This window comes from Patagioenas fasciata, chromosome 5 (assembly GCF_037038585.1).
Source record: "Patagioenas fasciata isolate bPatFas1 chromosome 5, bPatFas1.hap1, whole genome shotgun sequence".
Classification (NCBI taxonomy): Eukaryota; Metazoa; Chordata; class Aves; order Columbiformes; family Columbidae; genus Patagioenas; species Patagioenas fasciata.
The window spans coordinates 25,612,131-25,625,899 of NC_092524.1; the positions used below are offsets into that span (position 1 = coordinate 25,612,131).

General features: G+C 38.8%; 1 protein-coding gene across 9 annotated transcripts in view; it reads right to left on the bottom strand.

Moving 5' to 3' along the window:
- Positions 1-13,769, bottom strand: part of LRRC4C (leucine rich repeat containing 4C) — a 572,608-nt gene that overhangs the window by 461,986 nt on the left and 96,853 nt on the right. The window contains exon 1 of one of the 9 annotated variants that reach the window (XM_071809104.1): positions 2,890-3,011. The exons of the other annotated variants lie outside the window; for them this stretch is intronic. The gene's annotated coding sequence lies outside the window, so the exon portion shown is untranslated. Of the gene's footprint in view, positions 1-2,889; positions 3,012-13,769 lie in introns of those variants that run through there. 9 annotated transcript variants of the gene reach the window in all.

The following is a 13,769-nucleotide window of genomic DNA, read 5'->3' on the forward strand; positions in this document are numbered from 1 at the left end:
ACTGGCAGAGGTATCTATTCAGATCAATCCCATTTACTCGAAGTTACTGACAAGTGAGTTTACCATCTGGACATTTACCTCTCTATCAAATGAGTCACCACCAGCAAAATATTTTTAGTGTCACATGAAGAGTTCCTTGAAGAGAAAAATAAATAAGGAAAAAAAAAAAAAAAAAGTCATTTTCTCACGAGTCCCTAAGCAAGATATGAGCTGCCAATATGCACTTGCAGCCCAGAAGAGCAATCATATCTTGGGTCGCATCAAAAAAGGGTGACCAGCAGGTCGAGGGAAGTAATTCTGCCCTCTGCTCTGGTGAGACCTCACCAGGAGCACTGCATTCAGCTCTAGAGCCCTCAGTGGAAGAAAGACATGGACCTGTTGGAGGGGGGCCAGAGGAGGTCACCAAGATGATCACAGGGATGGAACACCTCTGCTATGGGGACAGGCAGAGATAGTTGGGGTTCTTCAGCCTGAACAAGAGAAGGCTCCTGGGAGACCTTATTGTGGCCTTTCAGTACTTAAAAGGAGCCTGTAAGAAAGATGGAGACAGACATCTTAGCAGGGTCTGTTGCGGTAGGACAAGGGGTAAAGGTTTTAAACTAAGAGAGAGGAGATTCAGGTTAGACATGAGGAAGACAGTTTTTTACAATGAGGGTGGTGAAATACTGGAACAAGTTGCCCAGAGGGATGGTAGATGATCCTTTTCTGGACACTTTCAAGGCCAGGCTGGATGGGGCTCTGAGCAACCTGATCTAGTTGAAGATGTCCCTGCTCCTTGCAGAGGTGTTGGTCTAGATGACATTTGAAGTTTTCTTCCAAACTGTACTATTCTATGATTCTCTGATTCTATGATTTTCAGAAGGCACTGTTCATCTCATTAAATGAAGCTTGAAATACACACCTTAAGTATGGTACCTTAATGAACTACCACCTTAGAGCTGTGCCAGAGTAACTAATAAAATTCATGTTCTTAAAACAGACTTCTCTCCAACTTACCTGGACTCATAATAGACCTTTTGAAGACTCCATTGGTCTCCCTTACCCAGCAGCCAGCCGTTAGCCAGAACTTACCAGTTTCACAACTCATCCAGTTAAACACAACATTATAACTGCTTCAGATACCTATTACTCCAAGTCATATTACTTGCTTATTTAAGCTAAATGATTTACTTTCAGTCCAGTGGGTAAGGAGCCCTCCTATGTCATATTCTGCTGACTGTGATTTTAGGGTGCAGCACTCACCAGAATTTCAGAAGAGATAGCATGGAGCTATAATATCACCTGCTCCAGGCACGGCAGAGTGAGCCCACACCTAAGCAACTGGTTTCCCCCAGTTATCCTTCTTCAAATAAGTAACATATCAAAATGTATTCTACATGGCATTCATTTGCAACCTAAAAACTGCATAAGAAGAAAATTAATTATATTTACCTTTTACAAGCTTTACATATAGAACTTAGGGACCAGATTTTAAAAAGGTTTAAGAGACAACTAAGTGGACAACTTCTGTATGCATGATAAATACAAGAGTATAATGCAGTTCAATTTTCATGCTTCAGAGCAAAAACTAAACATGGATTCAGAAAGAAATTTCCTGAAGACCATTAACCAACTCTCCCATTTGAGGTACTTTGTACATTTTGAAAGATACCTTTTATTATAGTTGCCTCCAAGACAAAATAGGTAGGTGTGCCACTAGTCTGACAGGATAGGGCAGCTCCTAGACACACTAGGTTATCCTAGATTTGCTAGTTTAAATGTAGCTGGGTGATCATAAACAGGAGGAGCCTTGATATGTTCTTTCTCACCCCTGCCTGGGTGGGGAATGAGGGGATAGGTGTTATTGATAAGGTTTTTTTGAGGGAAGATTGTTGTTTCAATCAAATTTCACTGTAACTACTGTTGCTACTTTAGTTCGAGTTTCAGTAGGTTGAAAGCATTGATCTAATTTATAAGTGACTTTTCCAGACTGCGGAGGAGAACACTTTCAGTGCAGTGACAAAGGAAGATTGAACTGTTACAGCCACAGTAACACTGGCTTCCAGATAAAGGGGTCATTACCAAATCCCACTGACGTGACTTTGTACAAAAGTACATGCTACCACACAGTAAATGCAGGTCTGGATCATTTGGATGTGACATTATATAAATGATCCGTTCAAGTTCTGCATGATCTACAATACATAGCTGACACCAATAATAACCAAGCTTTGCAAATACTGTTAAAAGCCAGACTGGTATTTTCTGTATTTATAGATAATAACAGTGGAATTACTTTATCATTTTTTCAAGCATTTTCATTACTCAGGTAGGGCACTGAGACAAAACTAAAGACAAAAGCTTAATAGAATTATTAATAATGACATTTAAAAATTTTAAAGGCAGTCTTCTGATACATGTAATACAGTAGTCATTAATAGATAGGATTGCAATTATTAGCTTAATTTATTGTCATCTTTAATGAGATTACTCTTCTGACTTGATATAAATGAAAACACTCAAAAGGTAAATTGCCTCTGTTTCACTATGGTCACCTGCTCAGAGCTGGAGGTTTAGTAAGTCTATAAAGCATATGCTGTGAAGATACCTTAGTGTAAAACCTTGGTTAAAAAGTCCAGATATGCCAATGATAAAGTAGAGAATTACAGTAAGTGTGAACATGAGGCACTTTGGCTAGTTTTCAAGTTTACTCTGAAATTACAAGGTATATTATCCTCTTTGTTTTTATTATCTATTCAAAATAGATATTATTATATATTTGAAACCCCAAACTAGAATTACTTCAGATGTGTAAAGAGATTTAAAACTCAAGAGTTCATTGACAAGATGCTGAAATCATTGGAGTATCACACTCTTAGCACTCATCACTGAGGAGCTGAGAGGCCACACCTGAAATCCTGCAATATGGTGGGTCTTTCCGTGCTTCTAGTGCTGCCAGATGCCTAGACCATGAAGACCCAGAGACAGGGCTGCCAGGCCTGCCAAGGGACCTGCCACAGAGGTAGAAGCCAGAATTCCTGCTCATGGCCTAATTCTGAGGTCTCTGAGAGTATCCACCTGCAGGACAAAGAGACAGGTCCCAGATCAGAAAAGCTTTGATAACAAGAAGTGAGAAAAAACACATCAGACTACATCAAGGGATCTCCTCTGTGTTGTTGGTTTTTTGTTTTTGTTGTTTCTTTTTTTTTTTTCCACCACTTTTTGATACCCTACTGTTGATCTGGGAGCTTAAAAGCCTTGAAAGACTATAATTGGATTTCCAGAGTAGACATAGTCCTGGCTCCCCAACAGGATGAATAACTTCTTAATTTGAGATTGAGTGCTCCTCTTTGACCTAAAAATACTGAAGTCTGTCATGTTCCAAAATCTGAATGAGTTCAGGCAGAAAGGCTGTATGCACCTTCTGACCTTGCCAATAGCAGGTGGGAAGTAAACCAATACAACTCTCATGGCATATTTTTAATCACAAATTCAACAGAATTCTTGTATTTCAATGAAACATGAATGAAGAATCTGTAACTTCTTGCTAAAAAACCTTAACAGTGGAAAATAATTAAACAATTCAATCACCAACCCTATTAAAAACCACCATGCAGAAAATATCAACGGAAATACAATGAAAATGGAGAGGAATTCCTGATTCAGCTAAAAAGGAACAAATATTATTTGGACAGGATACCTTATGTGAAGAAGCAAGAGGACTCAACTAGCTCATGTCTCTGTCTCAGGGACAAAAATCTCTAGGGCCAAGTTGCAGCAATTCTCAAAGCTGGCAGAGGGACTGTGAAAGTACCTTAGGCCTTCACGGGAGGACCTAGAAGATACAGGGTCAATTCTAGAAGCAAATCCCAATCTCACAGCCTCTGCAGAAGCTACTTTGAGAGAAGGTGAACTAATATTACTAGAAAGAGAAGGAAACCAAAGGTCCAAGATAAGAAATATGTTGGAGTTTTCAAGACATAAAGGCAGTCTACTGTGAAAATACTTAGCGTTATGGTTCCTGCACTTGGGTAAGGGCAATACAAGAGGAAAGACTAAATATTGAAGGTGTCACACCACTTGGGGATGTCAACCAGGACTGTACTTTAATTTTAGCCTTCCAGAACCACTGAGTGACCACGCTTTCTGTGCAGAAATTGAGTCAGGAAGAACTATTTAACATCAGCGTCCCAAACAATAAGGAAGACCTGGGGAACTACAGACTGGTGAGTCTCATCTCTGTGCCCAGCAAGATCACAGAGCAGATCCCCCTTGAAACCATGCTAAGGCACTTAAAAAATAAGGAGGTGATTTGTGACAGCCAAGATGCCTTCACTAAGGGCAAATCATGCCTGACAAATTTGGTGGCCTTCTACAGCAGGATTACAGCATTGGTGGATAAGGGAAGAGTAAATGACATCATCTACCTGGAGCTGCGCAAAGCATTTGACACTGTCCCACATGACATCCTTGCCTCTAAACTGGAGAGACATGGACCTGGCAGATGGTTACTCAGTGGAGAAGGAATTGGCTGGATGGTCACACTCAAAGTGTTGCAGCCAACAGCTCAAAGTCCAAGCAAACCTCATAAAATTCAACAAGGACAAGGTTCTGCACCTGGCTAGGGGCAACCCACAGTATCAAGACAGGCTGGAGGATGAAGGGATTGATAGCAGTCCTGCAGAGAAGGACTTGGGTGTACTGGGGGACAAGAGACCAGACATGTGCAATCAATATGCGCTTGCAGCCCAGAAGAGCAATCATACCTCGAGCCACATCAAAAGAAGGGTGGTCAGCAGGTCAAGAGAGATGATTCTGCCCTCTGCTCTGGTGAGACCTCACCAGGAGCATTGCATTCAGCTCTAGAGCCCTCAGTGAAATAAAGACATGGACCTGTTGGAGGGGGGCCAGAGGAGGCCACCAAGATGATCACAGGGATGGAACACCTCTGCTATGGGAACAGGCGGAGAGAGTTGGGGTTCTTCAGCTTGGATAAGAGAAGGTTCCTGGGAGATCTCATTGTGGCTTTTCAGTACTTAAAAGGAGCCTGTAAGAAAGATGGGGACAGACATTTTAGTAGGGTGTGTTATAACAGGACAAGGAGAAATGGTTTTAAACTGAAAGAGAGGAGATTCAGACTAGACATGAGGAAGAAATTTTTTACAATGAAGGTGGTAAAACACTAGCAGAGATTGCCCAGAGAGGTGGTAGATGTCCCATCCCTGGAAACATTCAAGGCCAGGCTGGACAGGGCTCTGAGCAACCTGACCTAGCTGAAGATGTCCCTGCTCTTTGCAGGGGTGTTGGTCTAGATGACTTTTGAAGTTTGCTTCCAACCCAAGCTATTCTACGATTCTACGAAGTGAAGACAAGTCATGAGTGGCATTCCTTAGGGGTCAGTATTGGGACTGGCTCTGCTTAACAGCTTTGTCAGTGACATGGACAGTAGGACTGAGTGCACCCTCAGCAACTTTGCCAATGACACCAAGCTATGTGGTATGGTAGACACACTGTAGGGAGGAGATGCCATCCAGAGGGACCTTGACAGGCTTGAGAGGTGGGTCTGTGTGAAGCTCTCCATGGCCAAGTGCAAGGCCCTGCACATGGGTCAGGGCAATCCCAAGCACAAATACAGGCAGGCAAAGAATGGACTGAGAGCAGCCCTGAGGAGATGGACTTTTGAGTGTTGGTGGACAAGAAGCTCAACATGAGCTGGCAATGTGCACTTCTGGCCCAGAAATCAACCATATCCTGGGCTGCATCAAAAGAAGCATGACCAGCACATCAAGGGAGGTGATTCTCCCCCTCTACTCCATTCTTGTCAGACCTCACCTGGAGTACTGCATCCAGCTCTGGGTCCCTAACATAATAACGACATGGACATGTAGAAGCGAGTCCAGAGGAGTGCCACAGAGATGATCAGAGGCCTGGAGCACCTCTCCTGTGAAGACAGGCTGAGAGAGCTGGGGTTGCTCAGCCTGCAGAAGACACTGGGGAGATCTTATAGCAGCCTTCCAGTACCAAAAGGGGACCTACAAGAAAGCTGGAGAGGGACTTTTTGCAAGAACATGTAGGTATAGGATGAGGGATAATGGCTTTAAACTGGAAGAGGTTAGGTTTATATTAGATATTAGGAAGAAATTCTTCACCATGAAGGTGGTGAGAGACTTGAACAGGTTGACCAGAGAGGCTGTGGATGTTCTATCTCAGGATGTATTGAAGGCCAGGTTGGATGGGGCTTTGAGCAACCTGGTCTAGTGTCTCATGGCAGGGAGGTTGGAACGAGATGATCTTTAAGGCCTCTTCAAACCGAAACTGGTTTATGATTCTATGATTCTAAGATCCAGATTAAAACACAGATGATTTCATCCAAATAGATTTGGTTTACGCCACCATTCAATATTACACTACTGAATTTATTATCTGTCTCTGTTTTCTTTTCTGACAAGTATCTGCAAATCTGGATTCCAGTTAGAACTGTGTGGGATTTCATGCAGGATTCATCACTATAGTAACCAAGCACAAATCATAAAGTGTGAGGGGCTTTCTGTTTCCCTCTTTTTTTTTTGGTTTGGTTTGGTTTGTTTTTGCTTTTGTTTTAAACTGACAATGAAGTAGGACACAGAAAGATGATTGAGATTGTCAGAAGCTTCAATAGAATTCCAGTGATGTTTGGGTTTATAAGCCCTCCAGAGTTCATCAGGAACCCCTGTGTAGAGAGAATCACACAGGAGTCTGCAGTGCTTTAAGCCGCTGACTACAATATGAGCAAATGCTGCTCTTAATAATTTTATTATAGGAGGTACGAGGTAGATGTAAAGTTGTACTCAGGGGCTTTCTACCTCATGTTCCATACCAAAACGTGGATGATTTTGAGATAAGTCACAAAACATATCAAGGACGATCAATCACTGGTTAAACATATTGTAAAAAACATGACCCAAACAAATTGAATAAAGGATAAATATTGCCTGTCCTTTGTAAATGATTTCAAGAAAACATTTTAAGTAAGATAGTAGATTTTTTTCTCACAAAAATATTCCTAAATGTGGTGGTCCTCAAAACATATATATAACTAAGCCATTGAAAACAGTATTCAAGAAAAGGTATTAACTGAAAGATCATACTTGTATATGTGTTTGTGTGGGGGTGTGTGTGTACAGGTGTATAAGTAAATTTGTAACAAAAGATTCATGAAGGTCTCAGGCTGCTCTGCAAAGATCAACTGAAAGCAATTTCCTAAGTTTATCTTAAAATTGCAGCAGGAAAAAAAAAAACAGTGTTTGTATTTATCCCTCAAATCAGCAGTGTTCCTTATTTGGATTCTATTGTTCTTCAAACAACTGTGGACATAAAAATCCAATAAAGTTATTTTGCAATATACAAGATAATGAACAGATCTCTCACTTCACTTACTTGCTAATCTTCCCAGTAAACATACATTGCACTGGAGCATTGGAGCAAGTACGAGAAGCATGCTGCAATCAGACACAGATTTCTAACTGCAGTATGCAGTTGTAGGAACATTCGACATAACCTGGTCCAAGAACTGAAAGACCAAAACTATGCTTATACGAATAAACTCCTCAAGTCTGAATCATTTAAATCAATTATAAAATTTAAAATAGCATAGATTAAATGAGTGTCTGGTGATTAAAATTCATTCAGTCAACAACTATATTAGCTAACGTCATACAGAGGTGTAGAAAAATAACATTTGAACAATCATAGCAGGTAAGTTTCATCTTGAACCAAGATCAAATTGGACTTGCGCATATAGTCATTAAACACAAAGGTTTACAGTGGAAATGTCAAAAATTGGTTAATCCTGTTATTCAGTTTCCATATTTTACTATTTAGAATGTTTTCCTCCTGCAACCTTATCAGCACAGAAAAAAAAAAAAAAAAAAAAAAGTAATAGGGTAGGAAGACTTGCACCAAAACAAGCTGAATGCACTAGTAGAAAGAATCAGAAATGGAGACAGAGCTATTCAGTTTCAGTTAAAGTAGTCCAGCCCTGTATCAAGCAACAAAATATTTTAAGAATCTGATGCCTATTGGCTCATTCACTATGAAATTACTTTGCCAGATCTGGTTGCTTTAGAGTAAGCAGCTATCCAGATCCTGAAAAAATCACCATGTGCAAAACCTGCTTACAGGAATGAAATCTCAGCTGGGATGACAAGGTACGGTAACAACTGGACACACACAGATCTAATGAAGTGGCACCATGGTAGCAAAGCTACAGTGCCATTTGTTCACAGTCAACAGGTCTGCAATTTAAGGAGTTGCTATAGAAATGTACAGATAGTGTCAGTCTCCTACATTCAACTCAAACACTTTTCTGTTAGTTCTCATCAGTTTTTACAAATGGTATGAAATATTTTCAATACACAAGCTAGCAACAAAATCTATTCTACCAGAACACTATTTATGGTCAGTTTCATCTTGTCAACTATAAAATGAATGAGAGGGAAATGAGGGAAAACTGCAGTGATATTAATTTATAAAATTGAGGATGAAGAGAGCATCCAAACTAGTCTGACTTCCTGTGTGTCACCAATTTACCTTTACGGTGAACTCATTAGTTTGCATTTAACGAAAGTTTAACTTGTATTTGGCTAAGCCATATTTTCTAAAAGTGATATAAATGACATCAAAGGATAAGAAAATACACCTTTCATGACAGTTTATTTAGCAGCTAATCATGTTAAAAAGTATCCTTTTCTAATTTAAAATTGGCTGGCTTCAGCTTTCTAGGATAATTATCTCCTTTTATCTCCTTATAAAAGGAGAAAGCATTTGCTCCCTTTCCTGTCTTGATTAGGAAGCCCTACAGTATTTTTTTAATGATATTTCTAACTAGAGGGTGATTCAGGATTAGCTTCTCCCCTCCCAATAAAAATTGCTGACAATCAACATGCTGATCTTACTAACCAGAAAGATGCAAATGACAAAAAATAAATGAAAGGACAGAAATAATGAAGAATTAAGACAGACTTAAAATATACTAAGAAAACCACATAGGAAATACCTACTTCTCCAGTGGGCCAAAGTGAAAAATTACTAACCAAAAGAACTTGGAATGAGCAGATATAGACAAAACATATCATCTGTAGGTTATGTTAATTGAGCTCAGTCCTAAAAAATATCCCTTAAAAGAATGTTTGGAAAATAAAAAATAAGCTGCATATGAATATGAAGTTTCCGATCACACAAAGACACAGAGAACAACCACCCTTTCCCTACGAAGAAAACTGTATATTGCTGAAACGTCTTGTGAGAAACTGCTGAAAAATACAGAATTAAGAGCCCACATTCAGCTTCCCAAAAGCAGGAACAGGCTAAGATGACACTGGCTGATTAACATGGATTCTCTATTTTACGCATAGAGGAGCTACAGGAAGAGTAGATGGGAGTATAAAACTAATGAGGTAGAACAACTATAGCTATGAAACACCTGAATTATCACGCCAAGGACCTACTCATAGGATGCAGAATTCTATCACAGGAAAAAAGTCTGTATTCTGTCATACAAACTTACCACCTTATCTTTGTGGAATATATACCACCAGTATTTATGGAATTAAAAACAAACAAAAAGCTAATTTTCTCCAGTAGCATCTTCGAAAAACAATCTTTACTCAGCATCAGGATATATAACAAGAAGAAAGTAATTAAAACATTGACTCCATTAACAACCACACTGTTCTTGTAAACCAGAGAATTGCACAAGAAAATCTCTCTGTCATATATGGAAAATGTCAGATTAACACTGACTCCCTCCCTCCTCGAAGAGAGCACCTAACTAATGAGGATAGATCTAATTTATGTCCACAGTGACAGCTGTCTTACAAGCAGATTCACTGATCCTCGATAACATTTTTCAAACTAGTTTCCGTAGCAACTGCCACCTCATACTCCTATCCCTAAGGCACAAAACATCTAATAAAACAATAATAATAGCAACAATAACAACAATACTATCTACTTCCACAATGTCTATCAGGAGAGTAAGATAGATTTCTGCTCAGAAACAAGGTTGATTTTTACAGTGGGGATGCAATCTATTGCAAAAAACATTATAATGTATTTTTTATTATTTATATTGTTTTGTGAGATGGAAAACACAATACAAGACCCTCTAGAAAATTAAATCAGAGTGAACTGTCCTTTCATTCAAACCATTTGCTGTCATGGCAGTAATGAATTTCAGGAAGGAAAGCAGAGAACCATTTAAAAGAGGAAAAGGAAACCCAGCAAGAACAATCAAATAAGCTGTAATTTTCATTTGTTGGTCAGGTTCTGTCCATTAGGAATTGATTTAAGCAGTGCTCCTGACAGGTGTTGAAAGAACTGGGGAAACCTGTTAACTTTTCCAGTATGTGATGCCCACTATCAAGATCAGTGACATTTATTCTTTCTTGTGCAGCAGTAACACAGGAACGCAGTATTTTCTGGCTCCTAGAAAATTCCAGGAGAGTTGTAAAACCAGATTCTTTGCTATAACTACTTTAACAGGTCATATGATTTTAACCAAGTAGCACATCTAGTATAAAGCTTAGCAGAAACACCACTGTATGATACCATAATGCTACCTTATACTCATGTAAACTTTCTCTATTCCCTCATGGTTTATACACGACCATGTATTCTTCATGATGACTCTAAAACTGCTGAAAACCTATGCAAGTCTTCTCTTACAGTAGATGGATTAAACACAGATTCACGATGTCTTACATTGTACCTATTAGTGGAGATATATTCTTGAGTTATTTCAAATAGTCTGATATGGAATTATTCAGTGAAGCTCTATTTAATATTTGAAAATTGATTATTGAACCAAAGACACAAAAAAAATAGCTTCAGGTACAGTCTCAGGGGAGCATGCACATCAACAGAATAGTAATAATAGGAATAGGTACTTTTACACAAGTATTTGAATAACAAAATTAAGCAAACAACCTCCCCTCCTCCCACACATTTTGAAACAACCTAGTATAATACAATAGGTTCAAGTAGTTGGTAAGAAGTGTAGTTTGCCTTGCAGCTGCAGATACAGAGACATTTAGGGTCACCACATAATTTGACCTACTACAAATTAATTCAAGAAAAGTTACTGAGATTCTTGAGTGAGTAAAAAGAGACTATCAAGTGTGAAAGCGATCTCAGTAACACACTGTAGTGGTGTTCTGACCAGCAATGCTGGTATTCAGCCTTTCAGAAAAATCAATAACTTCCAAAACTAAAACAGCCCCCCAAAAATAACCTGGAGACTGAAAAACAAGTCTTATAATGCAAGGATAGAGCCCATTTGATCCAAAAGCAAGGTGAGACAGTTTCACATCTCTTTAAGTAGACTTATGAATGAAATACACACAGTCATATAGAGGTCTTCCTGTTCTTACAAGCAAAGCATAACAGAAAAATTAAATCTTTAAACAAAATGTAATTTCTTAGGAATAAAAGTACTAACACTGACGTGGTCTAAGAGGTGAAGGAAGAGATTCCCATCATTTCTGTCTGCAGAATCCAAAGACTTAACTATGACACTGTGAACGTGCTTTCTCAGAATACTTTGCAGTTTGATTCTTGAGATATAAAAATGCATAGGCAAAGTAGTCTCTTCCATGCCTGTGATCGATGAATCCATTAATTTCCTTGTTTAGCTGTTTGTATGATTATGTGTGTTGCCCTGGCCATGCTTACAACACTTGTATACAACTAAGTATCATTAACTTTTACAGAATTCATTTCAGACTTGTGTGTATCTGAGCATGACCCAGCTCTGAACACATAATGGAATCGTTCAGTTATGTATCCAAATATTAGGTCAATCATCAGATCTGACAAGACGGCAACAGTGGGAAAAATATTATTGTTGCTGGGATTTTTTTGGTGTTGTGGTGTGGTTTTCTGGGTTTTTTTGTTCTTGTTGTTGTTCCTCTCCCTGCTTTGTCTCATTTTGGAGACATGTCATGGCAAAGCCTTGCATAAAATTGATGTCATGTCTTCTGTTCTCTGCTTGTCTCACAAAACAGTTTAGTTATACTATAACGTGATAGTCCTCAGGAAACTAAAGTGAATAACTTCTCCGTAGGATTAGCCAGACAAAATTTAATAGCATGTAACAAAGGAAAATTAAAAAGCCAACTAATCCCCTCCTGTTTTAAACTATACAACTTATTTGAAATACTGCACAGCTAAAGTAGTGTGATGCATGCCCTTAACTAATACCTTTACACACACTTAACAATATACAGCTCAGACAACACTAAGATTAAAATATAGCACTGTAAATTCTCCACAAGGAAAGCCTTCCTTCTTAATCAGGTGCAGAGAAGAAAACTAGAAAATTAAAGAGAGCCATGGTGAAGGGTGGCAGTGAGGGAGGTGCAATTCAAGGGAGTAATCTGTCAAGCCCAGAACAGCACCCCTCTTTGTGGTTGCCTGCACACTGTGTCCCTCTAAATATTCAGAGGATCAAATCTGCATGTGCAGCCAAGGAAGCAACAATAAATAAACACTAAGTGATCTTGTTCCTTAGGAAAGTGTGAGTATGTCTAAAGCAGAATGATTCAGCGGGCAGACTGACTGCATCAGCATGTTGCTTACTCTTAGGACACAGCTGTATTTTGTTTCAACAGGACGCAGCTAAAGATTTCTGAAACTCTGTGAGTGCTGCCGCAGGAGCCTATGTCCAGGTGACATCTCCAGTGCAAGTACTTTCACAGGATAGTAGATACTGTCCTGAGATTCTGCATATCCTATTCTTTATTCATCACTAACAACAATCCATACAGAGACACAGAATATGCATGAGCTGCACTTTAACATATGTTTTTCTTGGTATTGGGGCTTCTCCTGATGTTCCAGATTTTATCTCACCGAGACTGCACTGGTTTCCTATATTACAGGTATGCAAGCTTCACACTAGCATCTGTGCATTCTGAGAAATTTTTAAAGTTACTAATTTTTTATTTTTCTCCCTAGTCTCTCTCCTCCAATTACCATGTGGGAAAGAAAGAACAAGGGACAGAGATGACAAGAAACATGTTAAGGATTGACTTCCCAGGCATTGTCTAGTCTCTTTGTACAAGACCACCAGCACTGTCTGGATAGTTATCTCTCCTTTCGCTACAACAGATTTGTTATAAAACCTTGGGTAGGTCATTTACATCTTTGTAACTTCTGTTCTACCTTCTCCAAAACTCAATACTAAAGCTTGTATTAATGCTAATATTAAATGCTAATGTTAAATTCATGCTAATACTAGTGCTTATATTAAAGCTAATATTAACACTTTACAGTAGATCTGCATATGCTTATTTGGAAAGATATTTTAGTTAATAATGATTAAGACATAACAGAACTTTGCAGTAAAATAGAGCCACTTTGTGGCAAGTGACAATATGTCCTTTTTGTATTTTTCTTGTGCTTGAACAGCTTATTTCCTTAATAAGATAAACTTCACAGTGCCATTTTTAGTAGTTGAGATACAATAAGAGGACAGTTAAATTCCAACAGGCAGTAGTGCCATTTTATTACATTTTAACACTAAAGCAGTAAACAGTTTCAAAATCACTGTTGTTATTACCTCTTGAATAGATTAATGATATCAGCTGTCTCATCAGCTATGGCAGAAGTTTATTGCCTTTTTTTTTTTTTTTTAAGGAAGAAAGTTAGAAAAAAAAATTCATGCAGTCCATGAGAAAGACTAAATTTTATTCTAAAGCTGCTTCAGAAAGAAATACAAGTAAGAGGGGAGACTGGTGGCAGTTCTGTGTGTC